Genomic DNA, 21,997 nt, shown 5'->3' on the forward strand with positions numbered 1-21,997 from the left:
TGGATATTAAAACCTTTAATCAAGCGTGCACAGTCTGCTAGAAAACTAGCACACACATACCACCACAAGCTCCCTTGAAACAGTTACCAATAATTGAGGTTCCATTTTCCAGGATTGGTATGGATATTGTGGGACCCCTGGAGACTTCTAAACTGGGGAATAAATACATCCTAGTCATTGTAGATTATGCCACACGTTACCCGGAGGCCTTCCCCTTGAGAGCCAATGCGACACAGCAGATCTTGATACATCAACTCGCCTTTTTCTCCCGGGTGGGGTTCCCAAAGGAGATCTTGACGTATCAGGGCTCGACTTTTATGAGCAAGCTCATGGGGGAAGTCAAAGAACTATTACCCTTAGAAAATCAGTTTATCATCTCCAAACAGATGGCCTAGTGGAGAGATTTAATAAGACTCTGAAAACTATACTCTGGAAATGAGTTCAACAATATGGGAAAAATGATACCCTGGGCCTTGTTTGCAGTTCGGAAAACCCCTCAGGCCTCAACAGGATTTTCCCAGTTTGGACTCCTTTAGTACAGGAACCACGGGATGTCCTAGATATGTTGAGGAAGACTTGGGAAGAGAGCGAGGCAGCTTCTGTTTCCCTTTCCCAAAGTGCGAGGAGGTTAAAAGAGCACATGAAGTTGCAAGATCTCTGGTACAGGTCCACATAGGTAAGGCACAAGAACAACAAAAGACCTCTTATGACAGAAAGGTTTCCCTCGAGTCCTTTTCGATAGGTCAAAAGGTACTCGTCCTGCTGCCAACTTCAGAAAATAAACTTGTATCCAAATGGCATGGACCATAGGAAGTAATAGAAAAAAAACGTGTCCATGTAATTACATATTCTCAAGACCTGATCGCTGCCTGAAAGCCCAAATCTCTCACATTAATTTATTAAAAGAATGGAAAGAGGATATTTGGCCACAAATGGGGGCGTAGAGATGTCAAGTCCCTGCGTCCTCCTCACTTACAGGCCGAAAAGTAGGTAGAGCCCCCCATGAAAGCCCACGTCTGAGGATATAGCCCCCCCTGGGGTATCCGAGGCTGGGAGGTTCCCCCTGGTCCAACTTGTGTCTCCCCAGACCCTGGGAGACAGGAGAAATGTTTAGCTGCAGCGGCGCACAGTGAGACCACGAGCCGTCCCAGAGCTCCGGAAGGCAAAGAAAGGAGAGCACAGGCTGGAGATTTGTTGGCTTCCCGCGAAATGGGAGGCTGCCTGAGACCCAGCCTCACCCCATCCCCCCCCACTCGTGAGCAGTAAAGACCTCTGAGCCACTGAGGGGCTCCGAGACCCTGGGGGCGGAACTACGGACCAGAGGCATGCGTCCATAAAACTGGGAACAAAGTGGGAGGCACCTTGAGCCCCCACTGCACACCAAATTGGATGCCGCCGGTTATTAGGGAACAGTGCTCTGCTCACCACCCGAAAATGACTTTCCCCAGAGACGTCTTCCGCAGACAGTCCCTCTTCAACCCACACCTTGACTGTTGGCGCGGCCATGCTGCGGGGTACCATCCGAGGCTGTGCCGCCCGTCCATGTGAGCAGGAGTAAGGGTTTTAAGACCAAGGGCAACTGAAGACTCCGGGCGAAGGAAAATACAACAGAGGCCCGTCCCTAAGTTTGCAGGGACGCAGTGGGAAGCACCTAGAGCCTCCTGCAGCCCACGGTAAGGAGAGCAGTGAGGGCAAGTCCTCCGTGCCAGTCGAACACTTCCAGGGTATGTTTGCTCCGCTCCCCTCATCCAAAGCTCTGCAAAGGCAGCCATCTGCACAGCACACCTATAACCAGGGGGCGCCTTCCCTCAACAAATCCATCTAAAAGCTTGTGATTGGCACAGCACCCCGAGGGCACTGGACTCGGCTGTGCCCCCCTTCTCCTCCTACATGATCTCCTGCCAACACTCTCTGACCGCAGGGGGGCAGTCTGAGGCCCCACGGCATCCTGTGACCCATCGCCTACCCACGGCGCCCCGGTGGAGAGAGTTGGGAGAATCCCTGATACCCCATATGCAACCTCACCACCAACAATAATACTCACATCTAATGACCCACCCCCCCCCAGGTCAACTCTCATCCTGGGCAGTGACAGTAGTCTGGGAGATCCCCCGTGCCCCAGAGGAGTGGTAAAGACCGCAAAAGGAAAGCCCAGCAGTGTACTACAGCTGTGACAAACGGAAGAAGGGGCCTGAGGACCTTCCTCCCCATAGACCCCCCCCCCAGGCTCTCTCAACCCAGCGCTCCACCCTCAAGACCAGGAACTTGGCCCCCTTGAAGGCACCCAACTCAACACGTGTCCCAATAATGTTTTTACTTTTTTTTTATTGTGTTTTAGTTCATTGAACTTTTCACAAATGTATATCCAAACATATCAAAAAGAATTAAAATTCATACAGAATTACAGTAACATTTTAAAAGAGAGTAAAGTTAATTACATAAAATAAGACAAGCACACATATAACCGAAAGAAGAAAACCAGGCAAAGGCTTGATATTAAAACTGAATCAAAAAATTAAGACAAAGGACATAAAATACAATGAGCACAGCAAACTTCCATAGCAGGTTCCTAAATAATGAGTAACAGAAGAGATATCGAAACACATGATATATGTAATGACAGAAGGCATGATGCCCAGTGGTCAGGCATACAATACCCGACCTCCCAGCCAGGTCAAATAAGAAAACATAATTACCATTAGCATTTGTAATTCTAGGCTAGGTATCTAGATCCATCAGCAATTTGACCTCCTCTTCAGATTGTAGCAGGCGTTCATTGACCACCTTCCAAATCTGGGTAATAGTAATGACCAAACTAGTATTCATCCCAGAGAGGCACCGCAACAAAAAGATTTCACTTACATTATATACCTTATCATATTCAAATTTGGCAAAATATTTGTCATAGGTCGATCTCATCATCGGACAGCAGGTGAGTACATGATGATCAATTTCCACCGCTGTATCATCTAGACAGAGTGTGCAATCTCTTCTCTCAACTGGAACACCAGTCCCGGCTCCCCGTACCCCTAATACATTCAGGCGGTTAAGTCTAATATCCAGAAATACTCTACGATTAGCCTGAGAGGGCATCAATTTCAGATAGTTTTGAGGCTTTTTATTCGAGAAAGGCATCTTGGCAAACGTACACAGATAACTCATAGGAGCCACCTTGTCGTGGCTGGCAACCCAGTCCCACTTAGCTATCGAATCCTTGAGAGATTTTAACACAGCCGCTTCCTCATATTACCATTTGGGAGATCATCCAATTCTATCAAAGAGTTTGTAATTTATCTCCTGATATTTGTTCAGGGCATCAGTTTTACTTCCCTCCAAGCCTACACAGGGTTTCAGGATGGCCAAATTTGATTTTTACATAGAGCTTAGCTCTATTCTCCAGCATGGGGTCTGGCATGGATTCACATGCTCATGAATATTCCCTGTCGTCAGGCTGGGAATCCTCGGTAAAGAAAAAACCAGTATCAGTTTCGTTTCTGATCTGTCTTTCGTAGTAATAACCAATCACTGGTCTCTGCATCATACTGACCACAGCCAATGACTGCCCTCTACCTAAGCACCGCCTCTGGCAGCCATCTTCAGATTTTTACCGCACGTTCATGTGTTGGGATCCTCGTGCTATTGCTCTCGAGCGTTAGTGCTATTTTTTCACGTTTTTTCTCAAAAACTTTGTTTTTTCCGGTCAAAAGAGCCTCAAGCTCCACCGACTCTCCATCCGATCAACGGGGACCCGTGTCGGATTCGTCTGCGCCCCTCAAGGGTGAAGATTTCGTCGAGCTACGTTTGGAGGGACAAGACGCACGTGGAGAAGGACTGTGCGTTTTGCGGCAATATGTCAGAGCGGACCATGAAGGACCGCCACCAACGCCTCGCCAACTGGCTGGAAGGGAAGAGCCCGTCGGGCGAGAAGAAGAGGAAGAAATCCGAGCGGTCTTCTAAGACCTTTGAGGACGCCCCGGCGACGGGGGTCCAACACAAGGCCAAGCACCGCGAGTCCGCTGGCACCGGGAGCGCCGAACGGTCGGGCTCTACGGGCGCCAGGCAGGGCGCACCCTCCCCGGCACCTTCAGCCACGAGCCAACGCTCTGGGTCGGGTAAGAGGAAGGGCGAGCACCCAGCGAAGCTCCTGGAGAGGCCCTGGTCGAGCTCGAAGGCCCCATCGGAGGGGGAGCGAGGCAGTGTCCCCCCCCTCAAGGATAAGGCGGTGAGCGCACCTAAGGTGGTGAAGGCCTTAATCCATCCGGCCAAGCCCTCTATCGATACTGTCGCGGCGGCCCTGGCTCAGCCTGTGGAGGCTACACCAGTGGTGGCGACCTCGGGGCTCAGAGTCTCCCTGCCACCTCGGAGGGAGTCCTCTTTTGTGCCCATCGATAGGACCCCCGTGAAATCCCCGGCGGGGAAGAAAAAGGGGGGGCAGGGCGTCGTCGTAGATTCGGCTTCAACCTCGGAGGAAGAGCTGATCGAGGTCTTAAGCCACGGCCTTGGCGTGGATGAAGACCGGCCCGTCGGGATGGATCCCGTCGAGGGTGCCGACGGGGCCCCTGATCGCCCGCCGGATTCCCCTCTGCCAGCGCCGCAAGACAACTCGGCGGCCATTTTGTTGGCTATACAGTCCTTATGCTCAGAGATAAGGACGAGACTACCGTTGCCGACGGAGGAACCTCTCCCGTCGGGGGATCCTAAACCGGGACCTTCTGGTGTTCCCCCGCCCAAGAAAAGAAGGATTCACCCTCCACCTCCTTTTCAGCCGTCGCGACCCGTCCAGCCCTCCTCCCCGTCCACCCGAGGGGATGATACGGGGACTGACACGGCAGCGACGGGTACGGACGACGAGGTATACGACAAGGATCTCCCGTCGTCACCTCCCACCAGGGCTTCTCCGCCCGACGAGATTGGATCGTTCCACTCCATGATCGCCAGGGCATCCGAGCTTTTCCAACTCTGCCCTGAGGAGAAGAAAAAGGAAGGATTCCTTTATCAACGGCGCGAGGCCAAGAGGAAGACGTCCTTGCGGTGCCTCTACTGAACGACATTTGGGATGAGGGCCTCGCCCTCCTCAAGAACCCTTCCACGACGCCAGCTAGAAGAGACCGGTACGAGAAGAAGTACCGGGTCCCGGACGCGGCCCCCCTGTGCCTCCGGGCGCAGCCTACCCCGGACTCCGTCGTCTCCGCGGCGGCCAGGAAGAAAGCGGGGGGGGGTGCGGCCTCCACATCGACTTCCCCACCGGACGGCGAGGGAATGAAATTGGACGCTATGGGACGCAAGGTCATCTCGTCTGCAGCGACGACGATTAAAGCAGCCAACGCCTTGGCTATCGTGGCCCGCTACGACAGGGAGCTATGGTACAAACTGGCTCCCCTGCTGGACTTCCTACCGGACGACAAGAGGGCGGATGCCCTGGAGATCCTACAGGAAGGTGAGGTGGCGTCGGACCACGCCATCACTATTGCGACGGACATCGCCGACACTGGGTTTCGCCAGTTGGGCAACGGCGTGTGCCTTAGGCGGTGTGGATGGCTCAAGGCTACGGACTTCCGTCAAGACGTACAGACCAGAGTCCTGGACATGCCGTTCGATGGGAACAACCTGTTTGGGAAAACAGTGGACGATTCCCTTCAGGCCATTAAAGCGGACACTGAGACGGCCCGGGCCCTTGGGGTTCTACAGCAACGACGGACGCCCTTTCGGAGCAGCGGAGGCAAGGGCGCCTCCAAAGGTTCCGGCGGCGGTTTCTCCACCTACCGTCAAGCGGCCCGCTCGTCGTCTCAGGAGGCCTACAGAGGACGAGGCAAGTCTGGCGGACCCCGCCGTCGTCGCCAAGGAGGTCAAGGCGGCAAAGCCTCGTCGAAACAGGATTGAACCGGCCGTGGGGTCGGGCCCCCACCGAAGCACCCCGGTGGGAGGCCGGCTGGCGAGCTTCGTCAGCGTGTGGGAGTCCATCTCCACCGACCGTTGGGTGCTGGACGCCTTAGCCCGGGGCCACGCGCTCGAGTCTCAAAGAAGGTGCCCGCGCGTCCCCCCCGTGGCCAGGAAAGAGCTTCACGTCCCTCAGCTTCTCCTGGAGGTAAAGGCGATGCTCAGGAAGGGCGCCATCGAACTCGTCCCAAAGAGGCTTCGGGGCTCCGGAGTTTACTCGAGATACTTCCTCGTGAAGAAGAAGACGGGAGGATGGCGCCCCACCCTAGACCTGCGACGTCTGAACAAGTTCATCAAGGCGCAGAAGTTCCGGATGGTCACCCTCCAGCACGTCCTGGGTCAGCTGGAGGAAGGAGACTTCCTGTCGTCGTTGGATTTGGAGGATGCCTACTTCCATATTCCCATCCTAAAGGGGCACCGAAAATTCCTCAGGTTTGTGGTCCAAGGGCGTCACTACCAGTTCAAAGCCCTCCCCTTCGGACTACGGTCGGCACCCAGGGTATTTACCAAGTGCCTTGCACCGGTGGCGGCGCAGCTGCGCCGCGAGGGGATCCACGTCTACCCCTACCTAGACTACTGGCTCATCCGAGCCAAGACGAGGGAGCTCGCCGTGGAGCACACGGCAAGGACCGTCCAACTTCTCACGGACCTGCGATTCTCTGTGAACTACGCCAAGTACCACCTGGTACCCGCGCAAAACGCACTGTTTCTGGGAGCGAAGCTCGACACAGTGTCCCTTCTGGCCTCCCCGTCGGAGGAAAGGACCAGGTCCATCCTGGGCAAGGTACAGCGGATGTTGGTCTCCGACGCGGCCAAGGTGAGGTCCATCAAGTCCCTCCTCGGAATGATGTCTTCTTGCATCTACCTCATTCCCATGTGCAGGCTCCGGATGCGCCCGTTACAGGAGTTCCTGGACGCGCGCTGGATCCAAACGACGGGCGGCTTCGAGGAGAGGATCACACTCGACGAGAGTTTCCGCCGAGCGGTCCGGTGGTGGGGCACCCGCGCGCATCTGACAGCGGGCATGGACTTCCAGACCCCAGACCACCAGGAGACAGTGACCACGGATGCCTCCTTGGAAGGGTGGGGAGCGCACACCGAAAATCTGCACGCGAGAGGCCTTTGGCTCCCGACGGAGAAGTCCCTCCATATCAACGTCCTGGAGCTCCTAGCAGTGTTCTGGGCCCTCAGGTCCTTCCTTCCGTCCCTCAAGGGCAAGGTGGTGAGGATCTTCACCGACAACACCACCACCATGTTTTACATCAGGAAACAGGGCGGAACCAGGTCCCCAGCACTGTCCAAGGAGGCGCAGGACCTGTGGCATTGGGCCGTCGCCCAAAGGATGTTTCTGGGGCCGTTTCATCTGGCAGGGATAAAAAACACCATCGCCGACTCACTCAGCAGGGAGCTGCGCTCGTGCCACGAGTGGGAACTACGGCAGGATCTAGTGGATCGCCTCTTCCGACGGTGGGGCACACCCCAGATCGACCTGTTCGCGACGGCGACGAACTCCAAGTGCCGGAGGTTCGCCAGCAGGTTTCCCCAGGCGAGGAGCATGGGCGATGCTTTCTCGTTCCCCTGGGAGGGCCTGTTCGTCTACGCGTTCCCTCCTTTGCCACTGCTAATCCGGCTCGTCAACCAGCTCAAGAGGTCACGGTGCAGGATGATCCTCGTCGCACCTGCGTGGCCGAGGCAGATATGGTTCCCGGACCTTCTGGACTTATCAGCGTCCCCGCCAATCAAGCTGCCGGTGGACGCGGATCTACTCTCCAGGGAAGGAGGCGCCATCCTCCACCACGACCCGAAATCGCTGAACTTGCAGGCCTGGCTCCTGCAGCGCTAGAGTTTGGAGGATACGACATACCGGCCGACTGCAGAGAGGTTCTTGCAAAGGCCAGGGCGTCCTCGACTCTTAAATGCTACGGACACAAATGGAAGAGGTTCTCTGTCTGGTGCCACGCACAGAAGATTAACCCTCTACGGATTACGGCTCCCCAGGTGCTGCCGTACCTGCTGACGCTGGCCAAAGCTGGACTGGCACACGCGTCCATCAAGATTCATCTTGCTGCGATCTCCCGATACACCAGAACCACGGGCCGGACGTCCTTGTGGTCTCATCGTCTGGTGAAAGAGTTCATGAAGGGACTGTTCAGATCGTTCCCGCCGGTGAAGGCTCCGGCCCCGGCGTGGGAGCTCAACGTGGTGCTGACCAAGCTCATGGGACCTCCGTTCGAGCCTCTGCACTCGGCCCCGTTGAAGTTTCTGTCGTGGAAAACAGCGTTTCTTGTGGCCATCACCTCCGCACGACGGGTGGGAGAGATCCAGGCCCTTTCCTGCAAGGCCCCGTACTTGACTTTTCACGACACGAGGGTAGTGCTCAGGACGCACCCCTCCTTCATGCCCAAGGTACCGTCGGACTTCCATCTCAACGAACCCTTGGTGTTGCCTGTGTTCTTCCCGTCGCCTTCGTCGCCGGCTGAGAGGACTTTGCACTCGCTGGATGTGGCTAGAGCGCTGAAGTTCTACGTGGACCGCACGAAGTGTTTTCGGAAGACGTCACAACTCTTTGTGAATTTTGGACCTGTCAATCAGGGGAAGGCTCTCTCGAAGGCTTCCATTTCCAGATGGCTCTCCGGCTGTATCATGTACTGTCATCGGTTGGCAAACCGACCGCTGCCTGGCCGTCCGAGAGCCCATTCCACCAGAGCGATCGCAGCCACCACGGCGTTCCTTTCTGGTGTGCCCCTGCTGGACATATGCAGGGCTGCTACGTGGAGGTCGACGCACACCTTCACGAAATTCTACTGCGTCGATCGGGATTCCAGGGAGGAGTCCAGGGTCGGCCAAGCAGTGCTGCGCAACCTGTTCGCCTGAGGTGAGCCTGGTGAGGAGGTAAGATGCTTAATGTTGGGTTTGATGTAATGCTTAATGTTGAGCCTTTGCCACCTCCCGTGGTTGTGCATGTGTGTACTGCTATGTATTCTTTATTCATGAGCATGTGAATCCATGCCAGACCCCATGCTGGAGAAGGAACAAGTTACTTACCTGTAACTGTTGTTCTCCAGCATGGGTCTGGCATGGATTCACATGCGAACCCTCCCGCCTACCCCTCTGCGGCTCTTCACTTGGTCATACTGCCACTTCACGTGCTTCCAAATCTGAAGATGGCTGCCAGAGGCGGTGCTTAGGTAGAGGGCAGTCATTGGCTGTGGTCAGTATGACGCAGAGACCAGTGATTGGTTATTACTACGAAAGACAGATCAGAAACGAAACTGATACTGTTTTTTTCTTTACCGAGGATTCCCAGCCTGACGACGGGGAATATTCATGAGCATGTGAATCCATGCCAGACCCATGCTGGAGAACAACAGTTACAGGTAAGTAACTTGTTCCTTATGCTCTATCTGTGCATACAGGGAGATAAGCCCCAATTCAAGGCGCAGCGTCTGAACCGGTGTGTAGTTATTGAGGCCTAGGAATTGTCTCCATATCATGTCGTCCGTCACATCTGCCCAGTCGGACAATGATGTCTCCAGGGCATAAAGAATTATTGCGGCCAACTTCTGTTTGTATATATTAATTATTCCCAACAGACTATAGCCCGCCGGTTCTTTTTTGGAGAGAAGGTCATTACTGCTGTTAAAGTGAGCATTACTTTAGTTCTTTTACTTTGTTGGACCATGGGATTCCTTTTTCTTTTTTTCCCACAAACCTCATGGCCCAAATATCTATAGCAGTTAACTTTCCTCATCACAGCCAGTGGACAGGATATACCAGACTTTTTATAACAGTTGCGGCCAACCGCCATGAATTGGGTTTTGGACATGTACATTTTTAGGCCATTATTCCTAGCATAGTCACAGGTGGCTAAGACCCTCTTACAGATTCCAATAAATGTATTATCGAAGATAATAATGTCATCTGCACAGCTGATCCATCCTATCTTATGAGGTCCAATTCTGGGAAAGGCGTTCATTTTTTCTTTAAAGATTTCACCAAAGTCTGCCATAAACAAATTATACAACGTGGGTGCTAATGCACATCCCTGCCTTACACCCTTTTCAATAGACACAGGTTCAGACATCACACCCATGTTGTTAAAGCAGACCCCGGCCATACTTTCGTATTAAATCATCATGCAAAAGTATAGAAGATGTGGGAGCATACCAAAGAATTCAGATTTTGACCATAGTTTCTTACGCTCAATGGAGTCGAACGCAGAGGAAAAGTCTACAAATAACATATACAGAGGTAGCTTATCCTCACCATTGGCCTGCTCAATTAATGCATTCACAATAAAGATATTGTCCTTTGTACAGCAGCCTTTGCGAAAGCCAGTTTGAGCCTTGTCCAATATGTTTTCGCTATTGATCCATTTAGTTATTTCAAATAGTATTAGGGTACAGAAAATTTTGCTCAGAACATCAGTAAGTGCCAGGAGCCTATAACTTTCTGGGAGATTATGTGGTCCTCTATTAAAGACCAGAATAATATTAGACCTCTTCCAGGAGGTCGGTATCATGCCCGTATCTGTCACCTTTTGAAATATGACACCCAGTATGTCTGCCCAGACTTCGAGATTTTCTTTAATTATGATGATACAGAGCCCATCAGGTCCGGGGGCTCTGGAGGATTTTAAGTTCTTAATTACCCCTATAATATCGTCCCTACATATGTTCATATTAGGAATAGCTTTTTTTCCAGTTTACTTACTTTGCCTTTGAATTTGTTGGTGAGAAACCTGGCCTAGGTGCTACTATCAATGGGAATTAGGAGCTCATGGTTACCCACATTACTAATAGATCTGAAACTGGCCCAGAATTTCTTGCTATCACCATCAATAAGCAGCCGCACCATAAGTTGCCAATTGATGTTGTCATCGGAAGCCAGATACCGTCTGATCTTGTCATGGAATGTGTTCCTTATCCGCCTCTTGGCCCTATGTAGCAGCACAGGACTAAAGGCACTACGATCACACACCCGCAGCTTACTGCGCATCATACTTTTCATGCCCCTTATAACCTTCTCATACATTCTCATATTATCTTGGTCATTCTTATGGGTTCTTACCATCCCACCTATGGGCATCAGACCATGTATATGTTCCGACAGCCAGCTCACTATATTGTCTGCAGATCGAATTGCCAGTAGCTCTATTGAAATATCACCACACAGTTTTTTTGCTTTTCCCTGATTGGCATCGGACCATCTAATTCTGTTGCCTTTGCAGGAGATATTTATTTCCGCTGTGGTATCAGATGGTTTTATGTTCGGGGTACCCGTACATTGCAACAGGGAGTGGTCACTAAATTAATTCTTCAATGGCTCAAAGCCATTTAGATGATCAAACAGTTTCTCACTCAAACATGTGTAATCGAGTGATGCATACAGACCATTAGTCCATGTGCTAGTAGTTTTGGACTTATCATATCCACATCCATTCACCACTGATAGTTAAGTATCCGTAATAAAGGTTTTCCACCTTTCTGCTTTCGTCCTACCCCCCGAGTTTGGTGGTAGGATGTTGGAGTTCAGATCTCCTCCCAGTATGATATTCAGCTCCCCCTGTGTAATACATTTGGCAGACAAGCATTCATATATAGCCTGTTGAATGGTGGCAGTAAAGTCATTGCCAGGAGGGTCATACATATTAACCAATATAATTCGGCTATCATTGTTCATATGCACTTCAACCATTAATACATTGGAATTCATAGAAATAGGTAGACATTCGTGGGAGTTAAGTACATTAGACACCAAGATAGTTAGTCCTCCATAGTGTCTGCCCTTAGCTCCTTTTTCAGCAAGATTATGATAGGCCGTCTAGCCGTCAAAGACTGCACTTTGGATGAGCCAAGTTTCTTGTAAAAAGACAATTTGTGCATTGCAAAGAGATGGCAATGCCCCCGTGTTATCCATGATATGATAGTAGAATCAGCTCATTTACTGTTATAGACTGGTGGTAAGAAGGAACATAACCATTCCCAGTGGGACTTTATCACATCATTTCCCACCCCAGGACTCTTTCCCAGAGCACTGTTTCCAGCATAATTATGACCCCCCATAGTTTTAAACCGGTCATCAACCTCTTCACTAACATCAAGCAGATATCCACACCTTTTCAATTCGTCCTTGTTGTCTCTTCCCTTCTTCCACTGCTTCCGAGTAACAATGTATATGGCTGAACATGCCGAAACAAGGCTCTACAAGCTTAAAATCCCTGCTTTTTAATATTCTCAATGGGAGTTGAGTATTGAGGATTTCAAGCAGTTTACTTCTATTGATTGACTTTCTGTTTTTCTTATTACTGCTATAAATAGTAAACTGTCTTTTTGGTAGATGATCATTCTGATTGTTGACAGGGACCTGGCTCGCCGACAATTTCTTAACATTCTTATCAGTCTTCTGCACAGGCACAGGCAATTCATGAGCTAAATTTGGGAACTTAACCTTAGACCTCGTTTTAGGCACCGTGGTTTCCACAGATTCATCATCGCTGTCATCACTGCTTTCCACAGAGGTATCGGATGTATCCAGAGAGCTATCAGTGGGTCCATCCAATAGCCCCTCAGCCACAGGTATGACAGGAGGATTTGAAGCCTTAGTATTATTATTGTCAGAGCCAATCAGCCATGTCGTTAAATTACCCTTTTTGAGAGCCCGTTTTTTTGCGTACCTTGCTGCTCTCTTTCTGCCTCTTTTAGAGGTAGGTTTTTTCCCTACAGGATCAACCTTCTCCCCAACTACCACCACTTCCTCTTCACTAGCTTGCACAGATTTCTTTGGCAATTTTTGCATCCTTCTCCTCTCTCTTTTAGATAAGTGGCATCCATCAACACTCTCACAATCACTACCAGCCATGATTTCCACCAATGTTGATTCTAAGTTCTCATTACATAAGGCAACCATGGCTACTTACACAGGCATGCCTTCCTTCCGTGTATTCGTCACCACCTTGTCTGCAATTGTATCAACCTTGGACATATCTTTAAGTGCATCCGCATTATTTCTAACTTGGGAGACAATAGTGTAGCATAGTCTTAATATGATTTTCAATGCAAAACTAGTTGCTGTATTATGAGTGTCTAGTTCTTTAAGCTTCGCCTCAATGTTGCATTTAAGACATTCATGTTTAGAATTCACAGATACATTATTTTGTGTTTCACAGTCCACCACATTAGACCCATCCACTAGGCCTGTAAGGCGAAGCAAAGAGGAAAGTCTGTCCGTGGCCAAAGTAGGAGGGATACTGCGTGTTATATCCACTACACAAGTATCAGCGGCAGCAATATTACTGGTCTCCGGATCACACCCTTGTGCCTTCATCCTCTCTAGATTCAATATTTGCCCTTCTAAGAAGTAAGCCCTCGCAGCGTGGTTCCTGAGCAGATCACGCTCATACACCTGAGCCTATCTCAAGCTAACATGGAGATCATTCAGGCTGCCCAAGAGCAAGGCTACCAAGAGCCAATACAAAAGTTAATGGAGTAGGTTCTGTCATTGGGCGAACTCGCAGGCAATCAACCCCTTTATGTGTACACTGGATGATGTCCTCTCCTTCTCAGCACACCTCGCGCACTCAGGCGTGCATGTGAACCCATGTCACACCTATCTGGAAGCCATAGGGGCCTACAGAAATTCAGAGGAGGAGGTCTTCCCCTCTTCCAACCTGATAATCAAGAAACATCGGGCGGCCTTGTCCAGGCTTTACCCCCCCATCAAGAAGCCACACCCCGTGTGGGACCTCAATGTGATGTTGGGCGCCTTGGCACATAAACCCTTCGAGCCAATGGCGTCCGCAGATATCAGGCTGGTCACCATTAAAACAGCTTTGTTAGTGGGACTCACCTTCGCTCGCACAGTCTGCGAGATTCAGGCTCTGGTGGCCTCAGAACCCTATACCACTTTCCACAGGGATATGGTGGTCCTTTAGTCTCCCCCGGCGTTCCTACCTAAGGTACACTCCGCTTTCCATCTAAACGAGGAAATAGTCTTACCCACTTTTTTCACCGACCCGAAGGACGAGGCTCAGAGAGTCTTGCACTGTCTGGATGTCAGGTGCGCTCTGAAATTCTATTTGGACAGGACCAAAGGCTTCTGCAAGTCAGATGCACTTTTTGTCACCTTTGGGGGATGCAGGCCTGAGTATCAAGCATTCAAGACTTCCATTGCACGGTTGGATTGTCGCAGCCATCAAAGAGTCACTACCAGCTAACACGCACGCGGTCAGGGCCAAGGCTATAGCCATCGCATTGCAGTGGCAGGTCATAAGCAGGGCAGCCACCTGGGCCCACCCTTCGGCTTTCTGTAATAATTACTGTTTGGATGCTGGCTCGAAGTCAGACGCGGCCTTCGGATAGACGGTTCTAAGAATCTTATTTGCTTAAGGAAGGTCTCCTCTCCACCCTGGGGCTAAACTCAGTTGTAGTTGCCCATGCAGTATGGAGGAAAGGAGACGGGAAGTAAGAGTAATTATGAGTTACTCACTGTAGTGAGTAACTTACTCTTAGTCCTTAGTCCCCTTTCCTTCATACATCCCACCATCCTCCACCCTAATAAAATTGGTGACATTAGGCAATGTTAATATATTGTCGACGCGTCTATGGGGACTGAGGTGTGGCGCCGGAGGGCGGAGTCAGGGTAGCGTATGCTCCCAGGGCTGTACCCCCACATGCCTCTTAATTTAAAGGGGAAGAAGGGTTTTTCTGGTGAAAAAGGTTCTGTTTCCCGTCCCTGGGAAGTGACGCCCCATGCAGTATGGAGGAAAGGGGGACCAAGGACTAAGAGTATGTTAATCACTACAGTGAGTATCTTATTTCTGCTATTCATCACTGGCTCCTTCCCGACTCCACAGCTAAGCTAATCACACTTATTTTCTTCCTCCCCAATACAGGATGTGTGCCTCCAAGGCTCTTACTGACAGGTCAGGGTTAAGCAAACCATCTTCCCCATGGTTAGGCCCAAGGCCGTCTTTTTATTATTAGCTCCAAGACGATCCACCAAATATCCAATCACCAAAGTCAGCCACCTAAACAGTTGCAACAGTGGCCATGAGAGTCCAGGTTTCTGCTTTCCAAAGGCCAAAATAAAAAACAAGAAATCCTCCTTCATTTCTGAGACACTATTTCAACCTTTTCCCCTTTCCTAGACCCAAATACACATAATTCTTTACGTTACGCCAACCCCTCAATGTCTACATCGACTCTTCCCAAACCACGTGCTTCCTCTTTAACTTTCCATCCCTTCCTCACTCCATGCTAACTTTTGAGCAGAATTTCCACTTTGCATCAACAACCCCCAGACACAGAAAAAAAGCGAGGCGCCGGCTTAGCCGATGCTGCACGGGCTGCTTTGTGATTGTAACTGCTCTGCTGTCAGGCAGCAATAAGCAAAAGCTCCCAGTAGGGGGCTTTTGCTTGATTGTTGCAGCAAGAGCGCAGCATTAACTCATACAGAGGAAACTGGTTCTGCTGACAAAATGGTGACCTTCAAGTCCTTTAAAATCAGGACTTTGAGCCTCATGTTGAAGCATATTTTCCATAGGATTTTTTTTAAAATAATGCCAATATATCATTATTATGGGAAATATTTTCAAATCATCACATTTTTGACTGAACTACCCCTTTAACTCTCTCACTCTGTTCTTCGTATCTGCAACGGTTTCAGTACTTTGTGAAACCAACTGCTATGGGCCTCACTGCCATCCACAAATCAATGTCATCTGTGTTCTCACTGGTGTCTCCCTCAGCGCCCAGCCCACCACTCCTCTTCAGTGGTCGTGCCACCAGAGCAGACGTTTGTCTTCCCGTCTTGTCTCCTCCCCTGAACGGAGCCTCCTGCTCAGTCAAGGCACCCGGGGTCCAGTCTCCAGGTAGCAAGTCTCCCCTCTTGCACGCCACCACTGGCTCTGCAGCTTGATGTGGCTCTACACCTACATGACATTGTTGCGCTAGAGTCTCACCTCAGCATAGCGGTTATTCCCCCCACATCTCCTGGAGTCTCTCCCCCATTCACAGTCTGTTCCTTCCTTATACATGTAATTGGAATGAAGGGAATTGTGACCGTCTTCCATGATTATTGTATTATTGTATTCAGGCGACATTCAGCATTGCCTGAAGCCAATAGAGCCAAAGAAGATTCTTTGTTAATTCTACTTGTAACCGCAAATGCCAAATTATTTCCAACATCCATATATGCAGAAAGGGTGGTTTGGATTGGAAGTTCCTTGTTGGAATGGGAATCCTTATCCCCAAGAGGGGAGTCGCACCCTTTGAGGTCCTGCTTGCCAAGACCCACAGGGGAGGGTCTGGCTGAGCCTCAAACGGGGGTGGCTCCCCTTGGAGGCTTGGGAGCAGGGACAAATTATCCAGAGTCGTTGCATACCCTTTAATCAACGAATAGTGTCACTTTGGTAAAGTATTTAAACTTAATGATTCAATGATACAGATCGCATTTTCTGTAAATTAACAGTAAGAGCAGTAGTATGTAAGCAAATGTCACTCAAAGTTGTAATGTGGAACCTATGAGTTCCAGTGTTTGGTGGCGGTTGTAATTTGAACAAGGGGTTATTCTACAATTAACTTTTTCTAAAAGCTCCATCGAAAGTGATGCAATGCATTTTTGTAACTCTTATAAATGGGCTTACGTTAAGAGGACAGTTATTCTTTTACTATTGAAGATATACGAAAGGGGCTAATCGGCAACCTTTTCAGAATCAACCGTCTTTGTCAAGATGATAAAGTGCCCTGTATACTAAAGAAAGCTGTATGGTATTTTTCAAAATGTGGTGTGGTTTTACCAACCCATTCTTTGAGAATTTATTATTTCAATTCTTGATATTTTATTTTTAAATTGGTAGTGAATATTTTCTGTTTTACACAACAAAGAGATATGTGGGTGTTTAAAGCCTAAATAGAGACGGAAAAGGAACCATTTATAGAGCAATGACAATCTTAACCGCAAATTATTTCCCACCAATTTAGACACATTATCATCTTTCACCTTATTTTTGTTAGAAATAATGGGTTGAATGTTCTGTACAGTGTCCTTAATAGCAGAAGAAGGCCGGATTTCCAAGTTAAAGGAATAGTGCGCTCAAAAATATTATTGTCCTGAGCATTCGGGCATGTGGTTTTAAGCATACGTTGATCGATTTTAAAACATTTCCTATGCACCGTTCCTTAGTTTTCCTCACTTTTACACATGCAAAATCAGGCAGCCGGGCGTGGCCATCTTGTGCTAATCTTACCCGTTTATCCATCGCCCTAAGTTCAAGTGCCCCTGCGGCACTAAATCATATCCCCCGCCCCTGAAGCTGACATCACCATTCCTAGCGATATTCTCTGCCTATTTCCATAACGTTACTGTGCAGCGTAGATAAACGCGTCCAGTCATCACCTATGTCTTGACGTCAATTGATGCAGAACCCGGAATATCAACACACATCCTCTCACAGCACAGCGCGTCCCAATTCTGAATACAAAACTTTTTAAACATTTTTTTTTTAAAGGAAAACATAATACTCTGCAATTTATAATGTGCTTTTATTTCACAATAAACGCTCCGAAAACATCTGCTGATTTCCATATTGAACCAAATTTGAAATTTCTTTCTTTGTTTAAAACCACAAATCTTTATTGTGAGTCACACAGTGTTCCTTTGGGTATAAGAAGCGCATTGGACGCACCGTGAAACGCAAGGCTTCAGCATCAGCTTGTTGCTAGACCACCGTAAACGTTGTTAGGTTGCTCCTTGTCGCTAGTACCGCAAAAGGGCATATCAGCCCGGGGCGATCATCCCACAACAGTGTGATCGAAATCCAGCCATTTAGGTGTATCTGCAACTGCCTGCAGAAGAAGCCATCAATTGGTATCTGGAAACTGACATTTGCAGAATGGCAGGAAGTAGCTGTGTAGAAAACATAACAGAAATGTGTCTCAGTAGCCGTTCTTTATTCTAATTTGATCAATTCACCTATTAATACTGCACCGTGTGAAAACTAATGATGAACACAAACGTGAAACAATGGAAACACAGAGAAAACATAGTTTGAGTCTATGATGTGCTTGAGAGGTTAGTGCTATGGAGTATATTTAGCTCGCAATGGGATGCGGAAGCTGACGGATGAATTCGAAGAACACCTAGATGGCATTTTAACGGAATATTATGGTAGAATTTGGCACTGGTGGAACCCAGACGTGGACTACATGCATTTCGGTGCTGGCCTGCCCATGTGCCCGGGACAAAGACAAGTACACACAGGTTGTTTTTGTGTGTCGTTTCAAAATGCCACAAACAACCCATTACAATGTTGGCCATCAATACCGGTCAAAAAATGAAACCTTGACTCGATCGTCTACAGTAAAACGTACATAATATTCGGCATTTCAAAGCACATTGAGGCCCCACAAGCGGGGAAAGAGCGCTATATAAATAACAAAATACAATACAAATATAATACAATTTCCACTCTCTCTGCGTAACACAGAGTGTCCGCTCAGATCAACGAATTTTCATAAAATGAGATTACATGTTCCTTTGTCCAGTTTTGGAATGGTGAACCTTATCATATTTGACGGTATTACACACCTCTCTTCATTCATTCCATTCTGAATCCTCCCTTTCTTCCAAGGACGAAAAACAATCGAACCTTCCTAGAAGTGCCTATGCTAAGTTTGCCTTTGGTGAAGGAAAGCCACAAATCAAAAACATGTTGTGTAGGATGCGTGGGTGTGCACAGCTCCCAAGCAAAAATCAAACGCAGTGACCTTCACTCCCATTGGAGCGATTAGCCCTGCAGACCAACGTGGAATATGAATATTTTCGAAAAGCAAACAAATTGTTTGCTGGCATCCACCAATGCCGCACAAAATCTATGGTGATTGACTTATTTTATGAAAACAGTACCAGTTAGTGTCCTCCCCATTGTCACATCTGTGTGCGCCCTGTTTTCGAGGAGGAATGTGCTCTGCGGATAACGTGAGACACTCACAAGTCAAAAAAACAAGTGCCCTTCCATCGCCACTGAACTTCCCACACACTAACAAATGTTGGAGGAGAGACTGTATATCCCGCCCCCCTGAACCATTCTTGTACCGGTCAAATGATCTCTAAGCGAAGGTGGGAGACACCTCCAGCCCTCCTGTACCTATTTGCATCACCCATGTTTAATAAAAGTGTATAAACTCTGTGCTAATTTGTATGCTTTGAACCTCATTTGGTTTACTTCCAAATGCCTTATTTTTAGAGTGCCTCTGCCCCTCTGGCGAACTGCTCACTCTCCCAATGCCACGCACAGCCAGCCCCCACCACCTGTCGGCTCAGTCCGTCTCCTGTTTTCACGGCAATGCAGCTATTCATTTTTGCAAGTAGCGAGTCTCGAGCCCTGACAAAATGTGCTCGTACGAGAATGTCAGACCAAGCCCTGCTCCAACCTTCGTGCACAATCTGTCTCTGCTGACTGACTCATGCCATCTCAAACCTCCTCCTGCCATGCCGCGGTCCCCTGAACCCATGACCCCTGTTCCCTTTGAACGCATCTGGTCCCCAGACTCTACCCCCACACCACCTCAAATTGAGCTACCATATACCTAATCAGGAGTGGTCATATATTTTGGTAACACTAACACCTATCCCCACTGTGTTTGAAATCTTAAGACTCCAAAGGCCGCAAATCAAAGATCAGCCCTTCTGATAAGGCATCTGATAGCAACGACCCCTAACGCATGCCCCCATAAAAATATGGGTCAGAATGCACCCATTTCAGACCAACAGCCCCCTTTCATGCGTTGTTTTGCTTACAGTCAGTAGTTCTTGCGTGCCAAGTTAGTTATCAATCCTAGGTCTCATTCCTTAGTGGGACGGATATTTATTCAGCTATTTGGACACGTGCTTGCTAAGGCAACTGCAGACCCCACATTTGCTTTCATGCTGATATTCATCTGACCCTCCCCCGATAAGTGAAGGACCCACAAGAGCTCGCTGAAAGCAGGAAGTGTGAAAGCAGAGTTACACTGTATGGCATCCTCTAACAGGCACTTATTGCAAACACATGTTACAAAGAGTATAGATTTGAAAAGACAATTTGGACCATTATTTGGACAATTTATACTTTTAATAGCTTTGAAATTCAAGTTAAATAGATTTCCATTGGTCATGTACAATGTATAAGCATTGTTGAACATATAAATAGCTGCTAATCATTTGAACCGTGAAGTGAACTGTTCCACGAGGTCTGCTTTCGGTGGACAGTGCACGTTTGCAATGTTTTGTGGCAAAGTATGTGTCCTAGGAACAAAATCATGAGAGATTCCATGAGTATGCATGTCCAACCCAGTCAAAGTGAGATCTTTCACAAAATCGAATTCCATTTACTGGTATATTGGCTTGACCACCCATTTTTTGCTTCTTTTTGCCAAGGCACTTGTGTAACAAAGCATACCAAAGTTTCCTGCAGTTCTCGATTGTCTCCCTATGTTCTCATTATGCGCTAATACCGCTAGTAATGTTCGCTATTTCATTTCCGTCTATGCTGAAATGCAATCTCTTGCGCCTGTACTTTAGGAACATATTCTGGAACACCTCCAATTCTCCGGTGTGACAGAATTCTGAGAGTCCCTTCAGGTCTCTTGAAAGAGTTTTATCAAACACGATCTTTTCAAGAGCTTTCCGTGGAGGTGAAGGAACCAACCACTTCTTCTTGCGTAACCTGTTTCTCTGATAAAGGTCCATGTGCACATTGGTGAAAATGTAGGTTTTCGGTCCATGAGTGAACGTTGGAATAGTGGTGCATCAATGTGCGCCATTTTTTAAGTAGAATTTCCACAGACCCATCACAAGTTTTGGAGCTCCACCAAAGATGGTTGCTGAAAGACTGGGACCACTGTAAAATATTTTCAGAACCCTTTTTTTTCTACCAGCAGCTGTGATTTTTTTTTTATTGATTGATTTGGCAATGTGCCATACATCAAATTGATGGCGAATGTTTGGAAACTGCTCACGCATAGCCTTGGCTACTAAAACATGTCTGTCAGTGGCTATGAGGTCTATTTGCATTCCCCTCGATTGGAGATCTTCCAGGGATTGTATAAAGCCATGTTTCTCCATGGCCACTGAGGATTTACATTGGGACACCTGCACGACCACAGAACTCACAATTTTTTTAGTTTTCATGTCCTGAAAGTGGTGTGCAGTACTTTGCTGAAATTCCGGGGCTGTCACACTGTCCATCGCCAGCTAGCCTGAACCGTTTGCCAGAGAATGTCCTTTCAATAGACATTTATTCTATTTTCCAGGCTTGACTAATAGCGGGGAATAAAAATTCTCTTTGATATTTGTAGTACTGCGTTTTAGAAAGGAACTGAAGTTCAACAAATTGACAGAAACTGGACAAGTTACTAAAAGTAGAGCCACTGAAAAGTCTTAGTTACTTACCTGTAACTGTATTCCTCCAGCATTGGTATCTTTCATAGATTCAGATGCTTGAATATTCCCCGTCGTCAGACTGGGAATCCTCTGTGATAAATAATTATTTTTAAAAACTGTTTAATATACACACATTGCTACCTAGCAGTGAATGAATATAGCCCATTAAAGTCTATGAGCCATTCTATTGTGTAGTCCCTCCACCTCACTTTGGTCCTTTATGGCCCCAACCAATGAGGTGGCAGGGCTTAAGCTCTGCCCCCGGCTGACATCTTCAGATTTTGAACCGTAGATACTACAGTATGATGGATGCCGAGCATAGGAGCAGCCTCTCAGGGGAGGCGGGCGCATGTGAATCTATGAAAGATACCAATGCTGGAGAAATACAGTTACAGTTAAGTAACTAAGACTTCTCCAGCATTGGATCTTCCATAGATTCAGATGCTTGAATAGAATACCAAGCAGTTAAAACATGCCACCATCATAAACGTATATGCATATATGCATAAATACAGAAAAACATATTTCTGATCAAACATTTACCATGCAGCGACACAACTGTTAAATACTTCGGGAAAGGTGGGAAAGGAGGCTGGCCCTACCTTATGCAAAGAGATGGTGGCACACTGCCTGTCCA

At 48.3% G+C, this 21,997-nt stretch overlaps 1 protein-coding gene across 3 annotated transcripts in view; it reads left to right on the forward strand.

Moving 5' to 3' along the window:
• The window catches only part of SWT1 (SWT1 RNA endoribonuclease homolog), a 2,657,341-nt gene that overhangs the window by 2,389,862 nt on the left and 245,482 nt on the right, over positions 1 to 21,997 (forward strand). The window lies entirely within an intron of this gene.

This window comes from Ambystoma mexicanum, chromosome 1q (assembly GCF_040938575.1).
Source record: "Ambystoma mexicanum isolate Mex_15411 chromosome 1q, UKY_AmexF1_1, whole genome shotgun sequence".
In the NCBI taxonomy this organism is placed as follows: domain Eukaryota; kingdom Metazoa; phylum Chordata; class Amphibia; order Caudata; family Ambystomatidae; genus Ambystoma; species Ambystoma mexicanum.